General features: G+C 41.1%; 1 protein-coding gene across 1 annotated transcript in view; it reads left to right on the top strand.

Moving 5' to 3' along the window:
* The first annotated feature begins 1,068 nt into the window (after positions 1–1,068).
* NFYC (nuclear transcription factor Y subunit gamma) overlaps positions 1,069–17,513 on the top strand; it is a 67,115-nt gene continuing 50,670 nt past the window's right edge. The window contains exon 1 of the mRNA XM_060626739.2: positions 1,069–1,292. The gene's annotated coding sequence lies outside the window, so the exon portion shown is untranslated. The remainder of the gene's footprint in view (positions 1,293–17,513) is intronic.

Here is a 17,513-nt window from a genome sequence, read left to right as displayed (position 1 = left end):
CCCAGGAGACAGGAATTAGATCATTTTACAGACAAAGAAATTGAGACTCAGTGAAGTCAGGTGTCGTATAGCTAGTTAGGTTTTGTTCATTCATTCATCAAATATTTATTGAGTGCTTGAAGTGAGATTTATTCAGGTTGGATCTGAAAACAGTTTCCCTGAATTCAAGTCAAGGGCTTATTCCAGTATGCTCAACACCTTTATCACCAGGGTCATACACTCAAAGGGAAGAAATAATAATAGTGTGTTGGTTATATTGTTGAAGACCCCTGCAACCCAAGTCTCAGAAAGGCTCCAAGGTCATTTATAAAATTTAAGGTAACCACTAGCACCAGCAGTTTCATTTGTCTCTGTGCTTACACCTAACCCATTGGTTCAATGTAGATAGTCCCATTCCATACGTATTTGGTGAATAAAAGACAAGTTTTGGAGCTACTCACACTGAGTTTTGACACTTAATAGCTGTGGGACTTTGATCAAGTCACTTAACCCTTTGAGCATCAGTTTTATCATCTGTAAAACAGAAATACTAACGCCTTGGGACCAAGTGGTTGCGGAGATGAAAGAGCTAAAAAGATGTAATGCCCATTGCAACTGGGGTTTTCAATCGTCTTGATGAAGTTTTAAACTGCATTTAAATGAGAAAAGCAGTGTCTATGTCAACGTAAGGTTACCAGCGACAATTCTTGGGATGTGCTGTTCTTTACTCGAGTATATCATTTTTACAGTTTTGGTGTTAAATCCCTTTTTATGGTACTGGTAGCTATCTTCTTTACCGGCGCACGTAATCTGGCATCCCCGTGTCGTCCTTCGTCCCCCCAGCTCTTTCCTTCCAAATTAAACAAACCCAAAAAAACAAAAAAAAACCGTATTTCCTAACATTCAAGGGTGCGCACCACATCAAACGCCAAGCATAGAACACCCTGTGGAAGTCACCAGGCAACGCCTCCGGGTCCCCTAGAAGGGGGTGGGGTCAGAAGGCTCTCTGATCTCATTCCGCCTCCCCAGGTCGTCGCCCCTTCCTAATTCTCGCGAGATTTCAAACAACCCAGCTTCTGCGCACTTCAAGATACTGGGAGTCAAGGCGCCAAGGGAGGGGGAGGGGAAGGTGGGGGGAGACGGTGCAAACGGCGTGGCCGCCATCTTGTTTGTGCCCCCGCTTCGCGCGCGCTCCGTTCTCCGTGACGCACGCTTCCCCCTCCCCTCCGCTGTGCCCAGGCCTCTGCATTGCCTGACTCCGCAGGAGCGCGGGGGCGGCTCCTGCTCTTCCCTGGACTCCTGAGCAGAGGCGTGTGAGTGTGCGGGAGCGTCTGTGGGAGGGAGGGTGAGAGGCGAGCGGCGGCGGGGGGAGGGGCAGCGCTTCCCGCCTTCGGCGGAGACCTCACTTCCCTCTCGCGGCTGCCGCTGTAGTTCGGTCCGGCCTGCCCGCCGCCATGTTGTGTTCTCGCCAGGCCCGCCGCTGTCGCCGCCGTCGCGCTCCTGGGGTCCGTGCGCCTCGTCGGCCCGGCCCGCGGGCTTTCTCCCATTGGCGGAAGGCGACTGCGGGGGGGCTCGCTCGTGATTGGTCGGTGGCGGGGAGGCCGCGGACCTGGCACCTTATTGGTCGCGCTGGCTCGGGCCTGGGGGGTGATGAAGGAGTCGGAGGCTGCGGGGATGCGCGCGTCTCGGGCTTGGACGGCAGGGCGGTGACCCCGTCCGGTGCAGGCTTGGGGTGGAGGCCGGGGGCGAGCCTAGAGACCTTAAGGGGGAAACAGGGTGATGGTCTGGCAGGTACTGTGGGGATAGCCTGTGCACGGCCCGGAGTGGGAGGCACTCCTAACTCCAGAGGTACACTCCGTGGAACATGCGTGGCCCATTATAGAGAGGCGTACAAGCCCCAAGGGTGCCATGCTTGGAAACGCTGAAACCTGAGTTAGGGTCTGAGACGGTCTTTGAGATCCAAGAGTGCTAGACTTGGAGGTGTTTTTGTTTTTGTTTTTTAATTCCAGCATAGGTAACATAGAGTGTTACATTAGTTTCAGGTGTATAACGTAATGATCCAACAATTCCCAACACCCAGTGCTCGTGGCGGGGAGTGCACTCCTTAATCTCCATCACTTGTTTCACCTATCCCCCCCACCTGTTTCCCCCCCGGTAACCATCAGTTTGTTCTCTATAGTTAAGATAGACTGGAGTTTAACACAGTTTGTGAATGACTTTGATGTCCATGGATGTCAGGTCTGAGGGCGTGGTATAGGAAAAAAGGCATCTGGGCCTTAGGGACCTATCTAAAGGATAGGATGAGATCAAGAATTTTGCTGGAGAGTGATAGCATTGAAACCGAGGTTTCAGAGTTACCAGACCTGGGATGTGATATGAGGAGAAAATAAACAGACCCAGCCCGAGAGGTGGATCCTAGGATGTGATATGAGGAGAAAATAAACAGACCCAGCCCGAGAGGTGGATCCTATTGGACCAGTGCGCTGGGCCTTCAAGTCTAAGAGGCAGGGGCATGAGGTAGTGACATCTTTAAGAATGAGGAAGTGCGAAGCATTGGGGGAACATTTGCAGAATTGGGAATTATAGTAAGGGAGCAATTCTAGATTATTGGGTCTCAGGACCATGCGGCTAATTTTGTAATGTTGTTATATAAAGTTTTCCTGTATTAGGAAGGATATAGGTCAGGGCTGAGTTTCTAAAGCTACTCTTGCTGGCAGATATTAGATACTTGGTATTTATTTGAATAGATATTGGTAGGTATCTCTTTAGTGGAAGAGAGCTTAACAGAGATCCTGGACCTTGACTTATTTGTTTTCTTTTTTTAAAGTTTATTTTTGAGAGAGAGAGGGAGAGCGTGAGCGAGTGCATGCAAGTGGGGTTGGGGCAGAAAGAGAGGGAAAATCCCAAACACTAATAGTGCAGAGCCTGATGTGTAGCTGGAACTCATGAACTGTGAGATCATGACCTGAGCCCAAGTCAGACACATAACAGACTGAGCCACCCAGGCGCCCCTCTTTTCTTTTATATATACCCAAAAATTACACTCATCTTCCTGTGCACTTAAAAATTTTTTTTTTTTTAAAGAAATAAGCAGATTTGAGAATAAACTAGTACATAGTTCCTTGCATCTTGTTTTGAGTAACAGGACTTGTCAACACTTTCTGGTTTGTATTTCACAAAACTTTTGTTCTAATCAAGAGTTGTTAGAGTAAGCTTGTTGGAGGTATTTTATCATTTTCCGATTTATTGTTATGACTTGAATTGTTCTACATTTGCATTTCCCAAGGTTTAGGGATCGTGGAAACCATTTGTGTTAAACTTCTCTGTTTCCTAATTTGTTTTTCCTTGTCTATGTTAGGTGGTCCTCTCTAATTTCAGATAGATGCTATAAATCTGTTTTTATACCAATTTCGAGAAACTTTTCCGGTTTTCAAATGTGGTCAGTTTGTGAATGCAACATTTTCAAGAGAGAAGAGGAAAGTAGTAGAGGAAGGGAATTGACATTTTGGGGCACATATTTCCTATTATGTAGGCATTATCATTTGCATATTGCAGATGAGAAAAATTGAGGATCAGAGAGGTTGTGTAGCTTGTCCAGTGTCTGTGTGGTTGAACTGAGATTCATATCCAAGTTGCCCAGTGGCAAAGCCTGTAGTGTTATCTGCTGTGTCGTGTTATCAGTATAAACCTGACTAGTCAAACTTCCAGATAGCATTATATTATATTATATTATATTATATTATATTATATTATATTATATTTATTTATTTATTTATTTAGTAATTCTTATTTTTTAAAATATAATTTATTGTCAAGTTAGCTAACATACAGTGTATACATTGTGCCCTTGGTAGATAGCATTGTATTTCAAAGTGGATCATCTTTCTTTGATTGCTGGGAATTAGGAGCATATTGAGTGAGGAGAACATAATTAACAAGAGTTTGTTGTACTGTTTCAAAGATTCAGACCACAGGGTAGGAGCCATGTAGAATCTAGGTTCTTCAACTAGATATTTAAATCATATCTCTTGTTTTTTATTGTGTAGAGAAAGATTAAAAAGTAAACTGTTGGAGTTTTTCTGAAGCCAGGTAGATAATAGGGGAAAGTATGTACAGAAAGTTTAAGAATCTGCATTCTTTAAAACCAGTCTTCAGAATATTGCTGACATAGTTTTTCTATATATGGAAGTGATTAATGTCAAGGAGTGAGGAACTACCAAGTATATAAAGAACTCACCTGGGAGCTTTTTCAAATATCACTAGTACTTTAGATGTTTGTCTCCAAGCACTGGGATCTGTCCAGAAGCCTAGTGCCTTCTTCAAACCGTGGGATAGTGATTCTAGTATATGCTTATCCTGAATGATGTGTAAAATTAAAACTGGATACAACAAAATATTTGTAATCCCAATTTTGCATGGAAATCTTTAAATAACTCAGGTTTCAAGGGGAGACCAATGATTTGGTAGTCTGAGTTACTTTGTGACTTAATGCAATTAGGTGAGGGTCTCCTCCCTTTTATTTGCAATTACACTGCAGTGTAGGAGATAGAGTTAAAATACAAGGGGAATTAGGGCTTGCCATATTTTGTACATTGGTCATCTCAAGCTTCATTTGGCTCAGTCATTAAGTTAGCCAAATATGAAGAATGTTACAGCATCCATGACTTAGTTCTTTTTTAGTAAGTCTAGACAAGGTTGCAAAAACAAATATACACATATTCAGCAAGCATTTCTTAATTACCTTCCCTTCAACAACGGTGATCACCTTCATTCCCATTAACTCCTTACATCCATGGCCGGTTGCTGGGCCTTGTTATCTTCTGGAATGGACCACCCTAAAAATCTGGAATCCCAGGAGGTCTGAGTAGGTCTGAGTTTATGGTAAAAACTTGAGAACATCAGCTGTGTCTTCTAAGCAGACATACTAATGTTTAATACTTAACAGACTGTGTTCATGTCTTGTTACCTAAATTTTTATAACATAATTCTGTTATTTATGTGTACATATTTTCCATTTGGTCAAAACTGATTCATTGTACTAGAAAAGATACAGGGTTTCTTAACCTCATTTACAGAGATGCAGAGGCAAAGTGAAATGAGGAGCCATGCTAGGTGTCTCTGAGGCAATTTTGAAATTCATATCTCTTTTAGTTCAGAGGTACTGAGCCATTAAGGATCTATGAATCAAGCTCAGGAATGATATAGTTAGTTACTAACTTTTATTGAGTGCTTACGTTGCACCAGCTAGGGTATAAATGTATTGTATATATTATCCACACTCTGTATGTGGTGGACACTATTACCACCTTTATTTTTGTGTGTGAAGAAACTGAAGGGTTAGGTAATTTGCTCAAGGTCACACAAGGTGGCAGAGCTCAGATTCAAACTTAAGTCTATAACTCTTAATTCCTACAAAATTTGTGGAACCCTTACTCTTAAACTGTGTTTTCTTGACACCTTAAAATATTATGAGAAAAGAAAAATTCCTGCATCTTAGATCAGGAAGTGACCTTCAGTTTTTTTCAGGCAGGTACTCTTTTACTGAGGCCCTAGAGTGTGATGACCTTGACAAGGTCACTTGGCTTGGCAAGGGGAGAGCCAGGTGTAACCCAGATTGTTGGATTCCCAGACCAGTCTCATTCCACTGGACAGTATTGCCTCTTCCGTGGAAACATTGGCTTGATGATAGGGATGACTCTAAGGCCCTTTTATATTTTGACAAGTTTGCCTCATTCATAGGAAGGAGAATGGCAGAGGACATTATTAAAGATACAAATGACCTTCTTGAGGTTTATTCCAGCCTCAGGCATACAACCTAGGAAGAACATTCCTTAGCCAGCAAGTTGTTCTTTTCCATTCAGTTTCTTGTGCTCAAAGCAGACTTATTGTGAGTTATCTGATGTCTTCCAGTCTCTTTTCATTTTGTTTATTCAGTTTTTCATGCATGTGCTGTGACTAGTTAGGAAGGCTACACGGTCATTTTAGTATTTTCCCAGTGACTCAAAGTACCTAACATAATTTAAGTAGATTAATCATAGGAAGAAGTGGATTTAAAATACTTTGGCCAAAAAATGCCCTTGGGAGGGGGTAGTGTAGTTGCTGATGCTGGAGTCAGACCTGGGAAAGAATTCTGTCTGCGTTTACCCTCTGTGTGAGCTCGGGGTCAGATTCTTGACCTGTCTAAGCCTTAGTTTCTTCCTATGTAAAGTAGTGGTAATGATACCTCTGTTACAGAGTAGTTATGAAAAATGAATACAGCAGCATATGGTAGGTGCCTGTCACCAAGTGGACCTTAGTAAGTGAGGGAACACATCCCTTTCCTTTTAGAACAGCATAAAATCTGTCAGCCTGTTAAAGCTTCCCCAATGAGAAGGTCGTTTGTAATCGTCTGTTCTTTCATGTACAGTAAGATTTCTACATGGGGGAGCAACCACGTGACATGAAAGAAATAACCTAATTTAGTTGTGGTGTTGTGATTTAGGAGTTGATTTATAGTGGATCTCTGTTATTATTAGCCTGTATTATTTATGAATGCACAAAGCAGTAACATCTTCTGCTTCAGAGTTAGGTTGTCTCCTGATTGCCTCTGTTCATTCTTGGGTGCTAAGTGGTAATGATTTTGATGAGATGAGAACTTTTCTGTATTTGCCAAATAGCAATAATTACTAAAATCAGAACAACCAGTTTTATCTTTCAGTCCAGAAAGATTTACATTATAGTCATTTAAAACTTTTTCTGGAGGTGCTTGGATGGCTCAGTCTGACTCTTGATTTTGGCGCAGGTCATGATCTCATGGTTTGTGATCATGATCTCCCAGTTTGTGAGATCGAGCTGTACATCAGGCCCTGTACTGATGGCACAGAGCCTGCTTGGCATTCTCTCCCTGCCCCTCCCCTGCTTGCACTTTATCTCTCTCTCTCTCTCTCAAAATAAACTTAAAAAAATTGTTTTTCTAATTGTAGAAGTTGTCAGTTGAAGTGGGACTGTCAGTTTGGCTTGTAGTCACCTGGTAACATTTTCTTTGAAGTAAGCAGGAAGACAGCATTGTAAAATGGTTCAAGAAAAAAAGTCTGTCTGCCTGCAGAAATTTTTTGCCAGGTTGCGAAATTTGCTGCACCCTTCCCACACTTCTCCATGTTTTAGCAGTGATGTACCTGATAACAGTGAGGCAACATTTGTGCTCATTTTCAGTGTGAGAGTTGTATTTTCTGTTTTGGGTTAAGTCCTTACTTGTCTGCAGACAGATTACTTCTAAATTCAGTGTACTTTTATACTGTGAGAGCTTTCTAATGGATAAACTTCAGGTGCAGTTTAGAGAGAGGGACTAGGCTAACCTTTGCATTTGAATGTTTCCAGTGGAATAGGTTTACCTTAAAGGTTCAGATCTTCATGTCCAAGGTACATAAGGTGTCCTCATTAGATGAATACTCTCCATTTAAAATCAACGGTATCTTGTTACAGATCAGATTTAAGAATTAATCTTTTTTTTTTTTAAAGGAAAGATTTTTTTTTTTAATTTTTTTTTTAACTTTTATTTATTTTTGAGACAGAGAGAGACAGAGCATGAACGGGGGAAGGGCAGAGAGAGAGGGAGACACAGAATCGGAAGCAGGCTCCAGGCTCTGAGCCATCAGCCCAGAGCCCGATGCGGGGCTCGAACTCACGGACCATGAGATCGTGACCTGAGCTGAAGTCAGACGCTTAACCGACTGAGCCACCAGGCGCCCCTAAGAATTAATCTTAAGTACATTCATGGGTATGAGCTATAAACAGTGATCTTGACCAGTGCTTCGATGAATGCCTCAGTGACTCATAGGGAATGATATCAGAGTATGGAATATTTTGTATGATGTCACTGGCTTAAATCTATTAGAGTTAAAGTCGTCCCACCCATTACCTGTGGTTTCGCTTTCTACAGTTTCGGTTACCCATGGTCAACCGTGGTCCAGAAGCAGATGATCCTCCTCTGACTATTGTCAGAGGATCAGTAGTAGCCCAGTGCCCTATCACAATGTCTGTCCTCACGTCACTTCAGCTCATCACGAAGGCATCTTATTTAGCGGCATCACAAGAAGGGTGAGTGCAGAGCAATAAGATTTTGAGGCAGAAAGAGACCACATTCACATAGTTTTTATTACAGTATATTGTTATAATTGTTCTATTTTATTATTATTTCTTACTGCGCCTAATTTATATAAATTAAATTTTATCTTAGGTGTGTGTGTATGGAAGAAATGAATTGTAAATAGGGTTTGGTACTATCTGCAGTTTCAGGCATCTCCTGGGCAGGGCGCGAGTGGTGTCTTGGAACGTGTCTCCTATAGATCAGGAGGGACTACTGTACTGAAGGTTTTCACAGTTTCTGTTATTGCTCACCCTTTCCTCAGGAGCTGCAAATTGTCCAGTGATCTGTATGAAGTGAGATTCTTTGCCCAATGTTAAGAAAACCTATCCTCCTCACTAGTGGTGTGATCAATTCATTTAAGAGAGGAAAGTGAAAGTACGTGCAATCTGCACAGTTGAACATCTTTGTCATTTTTAACTGTGTTAAAAATTATTGCTGTACCCTGAAGGGTAAGTAGCTTAGAATTTGCTCATTATCAGCTGACAAAGTTGTGGCCTTTTTAAAAAGCAAAGCACACTTGGTTGGCAGTAATTTGGGAGGCAGAGGATTGCTATTTATGGTGATATTTAATGTCATTTTTAGTAGGACTAAATTAAAAGGGAAAGGCCATAATGTGTGTAAAACTCCAACCATTTTGGAAGGTGGTCAGAATAGAGTTGCCTATAATCTTTTCATTCCGCTAAAATCTGTAAGGCAGCTTAGCGCAGCATTTCCTAAACTGTTTCATTGAACTTTAGTTCTTATACAATGTAATAAATGTCCTCTGGAGTTGAAAAAAGGATCCTTGACAAAATGATAGCTAAAGTGAAATGCATTTCTTTACTGCAGAGTTAGTATTCAGGGCCTTTGTGTTTACGTGCCTTATGACCCTTCAAGAGAGAGGATACATAATGCAGTGTTTCTTGGACATATTTGGCCATGGAACCCTGTTCGTGAGAACATCTAATAAGTATTTCATGTTATGACTGGGGTGTAGTGGGGCCCAGTTGAGCAGTTCTAGTGCAGAGAGCTTATGAGTAAAAAATGAATCTTTTGTATAGGATAGTTTGGCCAGTAGTGGAAAAGAATTTTTCTGGGAACATACAACACAGGTCTCCAAAGTAACATAGACTCTTAGGGGTGAATATGATTTCAAAGGCCATCTAACTCCGTTGCCAGCATCCGTGACACTGGTGGCAGCTACCATTTTTTTGTGCACTTGCTGTTTATCAGTCGGTGGTGGTGTTCTACATGCATTATTAACCACTGGTCTTCATGTTATTTATTTTTTTTACCTTAATATTTCCCATTCATCTACTTTTCAACATCTGCATTGCTACGTTTTCTGGTAACTAGGGTACTGCAGTGTCTTGTTTTCCCTGCTATCTGTCTAGAGCTGCCAGTCTCCCACCCGGTCCCACTTCTCCATACTGTACCCCAAATGATCTTTTAAAAGGGTAATTCTGAGAGGCGCCTGGGTGGGTCAGCTGGTTGGGTGACTGACTTCGGCTCTGGTCATGATCTCACAATTTGTGAGTTCGAGTCCCGCATTGGGCTCTGTGCTGACAGCTCAGAGCCTGGAGCCTGCTTCGGATTCTGTGTCTCCCCCTCTCTCTACCCCTCTCCTGTTCTCTATCTCTCAATAATAAATAAACATTAAAAAGAATTTAAAAAAAATAAAAGGGTAATTCTGATTGTGCCAGTCCCATGCTTAAACTCTTCAATGGCTCACTGTTGTCCCTTAGAATAAAGTTCTAGCATCTTAGTCTTGTCCAGCCCTGTTCATGTTTCTGAGTTAACTTGTAGCCTTTTGCCCCTGGGCTACTGCCATACCAAACTATAGCCCTTTCAGGAATGTAATGCTTTATGTCAGCTCCAGGCCTTTGCACATACAGTTTCTTTGTCTGTCTCATTAAGTTCCTATTCTTAGGATTTAAATCTCCCAAGAAGCCATTTCTGACTGGCCTGAAATTGAGTTAGGCCATGGGCTAAGGGGCTCTGCTTATGTCCTGTACTGTGCATTTGTTCCTGTTGTAACTCTTAACATAGAGCACTATGATTGCCTGTTTTAATTTTCCTCTTTGTTATAATAGACTTTAGTCTCATTGAGGACAGGGACTGTATTGTTTAGGATCCCCACGTCTTAGCACAATGCCTACACCTAAGTATTTATTGAATGAGTGAAAGTTTCCTTAATCTTTACAGCCTTGCAAGATGGTTTATAGTTTAGGAAATTGACCTCAGTGGGGTTAAATACCTAGTTTGAGGTTACTCAGCTAAAAAGAGGTGAAGAGGGATTAGAATCTAAATCTGTCTAGCTGCAAAGACTGTTTTTTCCCCCCTGCTTCTCCACATGGCTGCTCTTTTTCATCTTGTCTTTACATATTCCTGTCAAGTGTTCAAACAGCCTGTGCTAACAACCCCATCCATAGCTTCTGAAGCAGCTTGTGCCATCTTTGGACAGCTCTGAGAGAATAGAATAGTTTTCTAGAATAGTTTTCCATCCATTGGTCTTAATTTATGCTTTGGAGAATATAATTTATTTTTAAAAACAAGTAATTCAGGGGCTCCTGGGTGGCTCAGTTGGTTGAGCGTTCGACTTTGGCTCAGGTCATGATCTCATGGTTCCGTGTTCGAGGTGCGCATTGGGCTTGCTGCTGTCATCATGGAGCCTGCTTTGGATCCTCTGTTCCCTTCTCCCTCTGCCCCTCCCCCACTCACATTCTTTCTTTCTCTCTCTCTCTCAACTTAAAAAAAAAAAAGAAAAAAAAGTAATTCAGGGGGCCCCTGGGTGGCTCAGTTGCTTAAGTGTCTGACTCTTGATTTTGGTTCCAGTCATGATCTCATAGTTCATGACAAGCCTCATGTTGGGCTCTGTGCTGACAGTGTGGAGACTTCTTGAGGTTCTCCGTCTTTCCCTCTCTCTCTGTCTCCCCCTCCCCACTGGCTCTCTCTCGCTTTCTCTCAAGCATTAAAAAAAAAAAAAAAAAAAAAAAAAAAAAATTCAGAATTTATAATCCACTTAAGGTCTCATTTATTAGTTTACTTCATTAACTTGTTGAGCAGTGATTTACTGGGCACCAGCGCTATATTCCTTATTCTAATGATACTATCATTCCTCAAAATGTTTCTGGGACTTTGCGGTTCTTTGGGGGTTATCTTCAGAACTTCTGCCAGATTCTTTTGAAAATGTGTGGACACACTTTTTTAAACCTCAAAGGTGGATTTGGTTTGGGAAATAACTAATAGTTGTTCAGGACCAAGTCAGGTGAAAGAAATGGGTCAGAAGCTATAATCTGGCAGCCCATAATTTCTTTGGTCTGCTTATAATTAAAAAAAAAAAAAAAAAAAACAAAACCTGAACCAAAATTGAAACTGGAAAGATTTAACATTCAAACAGTCTGGCTTTCATGTTTGTATATATTTTTTCCTTAAACCAGACAAAATGATACTATTTATGAAGTCATTGCTGTGGTTCTGGAAGGGATAATGAGGGTATAAGGAATGGGCATAATAGATGTTCTCTGTGATGCTATTTACAATATTTTAAAATTGAAGATACTGAGGGATTAATATCTAAAGTATACTAAAAATGTCTGCATCTCAACACCAAAAAGTAAACAGTCCAGTTAAAAAATGGGCAGAGGACCCGAAAAGACATTTTTCCAAGGAAGACATATAGATGGCCAACAAACACGTGAAAAGATGCTCAACGTTACTAATCGTCAGGAAAATGCAAACCAAAACCCAATGAGATATACCACCTTACACCTGTCAGAATGGCTAAAATCAAAAAGACAAGAAATAAGTGTTGGCAAGGATGTGGAGAAAAAGGAACCTTTGTGTGCTGTTTTTTTTCCTTCAAAAAATTAAAAATAGAAATACTGTATGATCCAATAATTCTGCTGGATATCTACCCAAAGAAGATGAAAACACTAATTCAAACAGATATATGTACCCCTATGTTCATTGCATCCTTGGCATTATTTACAGTAGCCAAGATGTGGAAGCTGGGTGTCCATCAATAGACAAGTGGATAAGGAAGATGTGTGTATACACACATACACATACATGCATGCACAGTGGAATATTACATAGCCATTTAAAAGGATTAGATTGTGCCATTTGCAACAACATGGATGGACCTAGAGGATATCATGCTCAGTGAAATAAGTCAGAGAGATGAATATTATATGATTTTTACTTATATGTAGAATCTAAAAAACAAAACTAATGAACAACAGAAAAGCAGAATCAGACCTATGAGTACAGAGAGCAAATTGATGGTTGCCAGAGTGGGAGGTGGTGGGCAAAATGGGTGAAGGGGAGTGAGAGATACAGGCTTCTAGTTATGGAATGAATAAATCAGAGGAGTGAAAAGCACAGCATAGGGAATATAGTCAGTGATACTGTAATAGTGTTGTGTGGTGACAGATGGTAGCTATACTTGTGAGCATAACATAACACATAGAGAAGTTGAATCACTATGTTACACACCTGAGACTAGTGTAACATTGTGTGTCATACATCAAAAGGTAAAAACTATAAAACATTGTAGACAGTGAAGTCATTAACATAAAACTGATAGAATTCAGTGGAATATACTCCAATTGTAAATGATATAGATACAGATTTGATATGGAAAATTGTTCACATATTTAAGTGAAAATTACAAAGCAGTTTGTGTAATATTATTATACAATATGTTAGATGATATTAAGGGACTAACTCAGCCTTGTTTCTAACTGACATAAGCAAAATACAGTGTTTGATTCTGAGTGGTTGCTTTAAAGGAAGGTATTCTTAAAAAAATAGCCCATCTGCCTAACTGATAACATCAGTACAATACTGCTTTATACATCCATCTCATCAACTTAGTATATAAGTCACACAATGTATTTAATAGTCAAGTGAATATGGCTTTGTATTCATATCACAACATACGAAAAGTTCATTTTTCTCTAGAGGTTGTCTGATATTTCTTGAGGCTTCTAAGTGTACTTACTTTACTAAGTCAGTTAGGGACAACATCAATAAAATGTTCAGGGCACTGAAGAGCCCAGTTTCTTTGCTGCTATTTCTGCTTCTGATGTAATTGATACAGCATAACCTCCAAGATAGGTAATCTTGGGGGACTGAACAAGACTGTCCTTGACAAGACTTATCAGGGTGGTTAAGGCCAACTTCTGTCATAACTCTGGTCCTTCGGTCATTCCTCAGGATCCCAGAGCAAGAGCTGTTCTGGCATCAGCTTTTTGTGTTCAGGATCTGACTTTTGTTTCTTTTATTGACTCTGAGGCTCTTGCTACAGTGGACTAGTATTCCTTCATGGCTTTTGTCAGTTGGAGCTGAATAGTAGCTGCCCCTTCAGATGGGACATACGCTCTCCAGTTTTCCTCAGTCCTCATTACTCGTTACTTCATTGACACTGTGGCTAAGGTTGGGTTTGATGTATTGGGGATATATGTGGATATAAATAAAACACAGCCACTAACTTCAAGAAGCCTTCCTCTGGTAATAGAGACATGGTTAAAAGTAATTATAATGTGTGATAAATGCTATAGTCAAGTGTATATTTAGATGTTATTGAGTATCTACCACATGCTAGGTGTTAATGCTGAGTGCTTTTTTTTTTTTATTTAAATTTTTTTTTTTTAACGTTTATTTATTTTTGAGACAGAGAGAGACAGAGCATGAATGGGAGAGGGTCAGAGAGAGGGAGACACAGAATCCGAAACAGGCTCCAGGCTCTGAGCTGTCAGCACAGAGCCCGATGCGGGGCTCGAACTCACGGACCGCGAGATCATGACCTGAGCCGAAGTCAGCCGCTTAACCGACTGAGCCACCCAGGCACCCCAATGCTGAGTGCTTTAACCTTATATCATTTAAACCTCAATGCTCCCATGGGTTGGTGTTATTTATTTATTTTTTTTTTCCATTTTATACATGAAGAAGTGAGTTAGGGATAGATAAACAGCCAGTAAATAGGTAGCTATGATTCAGAATCAGTTTTCTGACCAAGAGCATCAGTTCCCTTGCTGCCTACTTTGAGAGCTTGAACCAGGTAACCAGAGGCAGTCATTTTGCCTCATAGTGATCTGGGTGTTTTTTTAGGGCAAGACAATGCAGTTGTCTGTTGCAGAGGGCTGCTGATATCCAGGACCAGGGAAGAATGTGAGTCGGAATTCCAGAGATCCCATGAGGCTGTTAGTCCACAGTAACAACAGGCAAGAGAAGGGAAAGCTATAGTAAGTAAGTACAGTATAGTAAGCCGCCAGATGGAAATTCTAGGATAATTTCAGTTCTCTTCCCACTAGTAGCTTGAATTCTAGTAAGGTGGCTGTTGATGAGAGGGGTTCGAGTGGTTTTCTTGCAAACCTTCCAAGAACTAATAAAAACTACGCCAAAGGTATTCACAGAGTATTAAGGGACATGTTTGGTTTAATCGGGTATCAAAGGATGGGCATGTGGAACAACAACCAAATCTTGGCCTGGATGGGTGATGAAAAGCATGGGGAAGATTTTTTGTAGCAGCTGGGAGTCCTCCCACACTGCCCTTTATGGCTTAGGAGTTGGTTTCTGCAGGGTTGCAGGGTATGCTGGAGATGGAGGAGAGACAGCCCCTCCTAGTAGCTTTGGGGCCTTAAGGAGAGAGACCTTTCTGCATCTTAACCCTGTATAAAACAAGGAATTTGGACTGGATGACTTCTAGCACTTTACAGTTTTTCAGTGCTTACTAGGCACAATACAATATACATGTGTTAACTCATTTAATACTTATGGTGGCTCTGGATATAGAATGGTGACATCCATGTATTACAGATGAGGAAGCTGAGGCTCAGGGTTAGTTCAGTGTCATACAGTTAATAAGCAGAGAAGTCAGAATTTGAAATGAGCTCTGCCTGATTCCCAGGTGCTTAGTTGTTTTTTCCTAGTGATAACTAATTAATAGTCAGCGATGTGAATGTTCTCCCTCTTCCTCTGCTTCCCACCTCATATAAGCTTCTTGCTTCCTTCCAGCCGACTTGACCTCCAGTGTTGAGGGGTTGAAAGACTCTAGTGTGGATGAGACACAACTGGCTTTTTGGCCCTCTGCCTTCTCTTCTCAGGCTGGTAGCTATTCAGAATCTGGGATCGAAACTTCTGAGAAAAGAACTATAATACCTGCAGTTCTGTAGCTTCAGCAGTCGTCCTACAACACACCCTGTTGGCATAACTAAACTCTTATTTAGATGCCATAGTAAAATTGCCACACAATCCCGTAACAGTTTATTTTGTGTTAATGATTTAATCATTAGTTGTTCCAAGTCCTGATAAATTATAAATGTGATTTGCTACTGGTTAAATGCCCCTAATACTTCAGTAGTAAAATGCGTATCAACTTATAGGGTGCTATTTTGTCATATACTCAGCTAGGTCTCTAACCATCAGGTGAAGTTCAACATCAGTCAGATTTCTAATTTTTAGATTAATGAAGGTGGGTTTAACGGTTTATGCTACCTCTACATATATGTGACTCCTAAGAATTTCCTTGGATGTGCCCTGGGGTGCTCCATGTCTTGGTGTCAGCCTTGTGGTACAATAGAAAGAATACCGCCCTAGGTTGGGACCTGAGTTTGCATTCTAGATGTATGGCTAGGGGCCAGTTGTTAAGCTTTGTGAACCTCACTCTTTTTCACATATAAAAGAGGATAGTGAGGATTAGAGGGGGAAAGTCTGTGAAATATCTAGCATAGAACCTGGCACTAATTGGTGTTCAGAAATTAATTCATTGCAGTTTGAGAAATGAGTAGAATGTGTGTAGAGAAGTTAATATGGATGGCAAAGTGATTAGGCGGACTACCTTGCTTTTTTTTTTTTTTTTTAATTTTTTAAAAATGTTTGTTTATTTTTGGAAGAGAGAGGAGAGGAGTGTGAGGAGGAGAGGGGCAGAGAGAGAGGAAGACACAGAATCTGAAGCAGGCTCCAGGCTCTGAGTTGTCAGCACAGAGCCTGATGCGGGGCTCGAACCCATTAACCGTGAGATCATGACCTGAGCTGAAGTTGGAGGCTTAACTAACTGACCCACCTAGGGACCCCGACCACCTTGCTTCTATTTCAGGACTCTGCCACATTTCTGCGTATGCCCATGATGACTTTTCATGTAAGGTCAGCTGAGGTATTTCTAGAGAAGGACTCGTCCTGAGGAAACAGTCGTGTTTGTTTCATCCTGGGATGCTTAGTTTTCATGGGAGGAAGCAGTTCTAAGGAGATTGTTCAGAACTTTCAGTAATAGTGCAGTGTTTCTATTTGACCCATTTTGTAAAAAGAAAAGAAGACATGTTAACTGATTTTCACCTTTTTTAGGAGGTTCCTCTGAATACCTCAACAGTTGGGCACAAAATCCATAAGCAAATCTTTGACCACTGGTAAACCTCAGCACCCCAGAATGTTTTCCATAACTGCAGTACTTAGAGTATCTTTCCTGGGCTCATACCTGCTACTTATTCTTGAAAATGTGGTAAAAAGTTTATCTTCCATGATATCAGAACTCTGTAAGATTAAAAGCTGATAAACATTTTATGACCATTCTAAATAAATTAATCCGAACTATAATATGCTTTAAACAGTGTAATCACTGGTGTTCTATCTCTGCCAGTGTTCCCCACCCTTTATTATTATATTTCCCTCTTGGGTTCCTGGTAGACTTTTTGGCAATGCCACTGTCCCTGTCACTACCTTCTGACATTACTGCAGAATTTTCCTGTTTAGGTTAGTTTGTGTTTCAAAGTAAGGTGATTTTTCCTAGCACTAATATATGCTTTTTTTTTTTTTTAACGTTTTTATTTATTTTTGAGACAGAGAGAGACAGAGCATGAATGGGGGAGGGTCAGAGAGAGGGAGACACAGAATCTGAAACAGGCTCCGGGCTCTGAGCTGTCAGCACAGGAGCCCGATGCGGGGCTCGAACTCACGGACCGCGAGATCGTGACCTGAGCCGAAGTCGGCGCTCAACCGACTGAGCCACCCAGGCGCCCCTAATATGTGCTTTTAAAATTACCAGGGACAAGATGACAGATTCCTTTTTAGAAATCCTACAAACTGTTGTAAGGCCATTGGTATCACTCTTTGTAACAGCTGTTAAAGAGGTTACATTTTCTCTGGAGCTATTTGATGAGCCCACCCTGGTTTCTTTTTCTTCTTCTGTTAATGCTCAACAGAAAACTGTAGATAGTTAAGCCACAACTTTCAGATCTTGTGCACATTGCTTCTCTGGTTTACTGCCATAGGATACTGTAGCAGTATCTTACAGACATCTTTGATGGCCAATCAGAAGCAGTTAAATTACCTTAAATTTTTTAAATGGAACTCTGACAGCCAATAAGAAATCCTTTGGGTGGGAACTGTAACAACCCTTTCGTGTGATTTTAAAAGAACAGTTGTAAATTTG

Source organism: Panthera onca, chromosome C1 (genome assembly GCF_046562875.1).
Source record: "Panthera onca isolate mPanOnc1 chromosome C1, mPanOnc1 haplotype 2, whole genome shotgun sequence".
In the NCBI taxonomy this organism is placed as follows: Eukaryota; Metazoa; Chordata; class Mammalia; order Carnivora; family Felidae; genus Panthera; species Panthera onca.
This window is presented reverse-complemented; position numbering and strand designations above follow the sequence as displayed.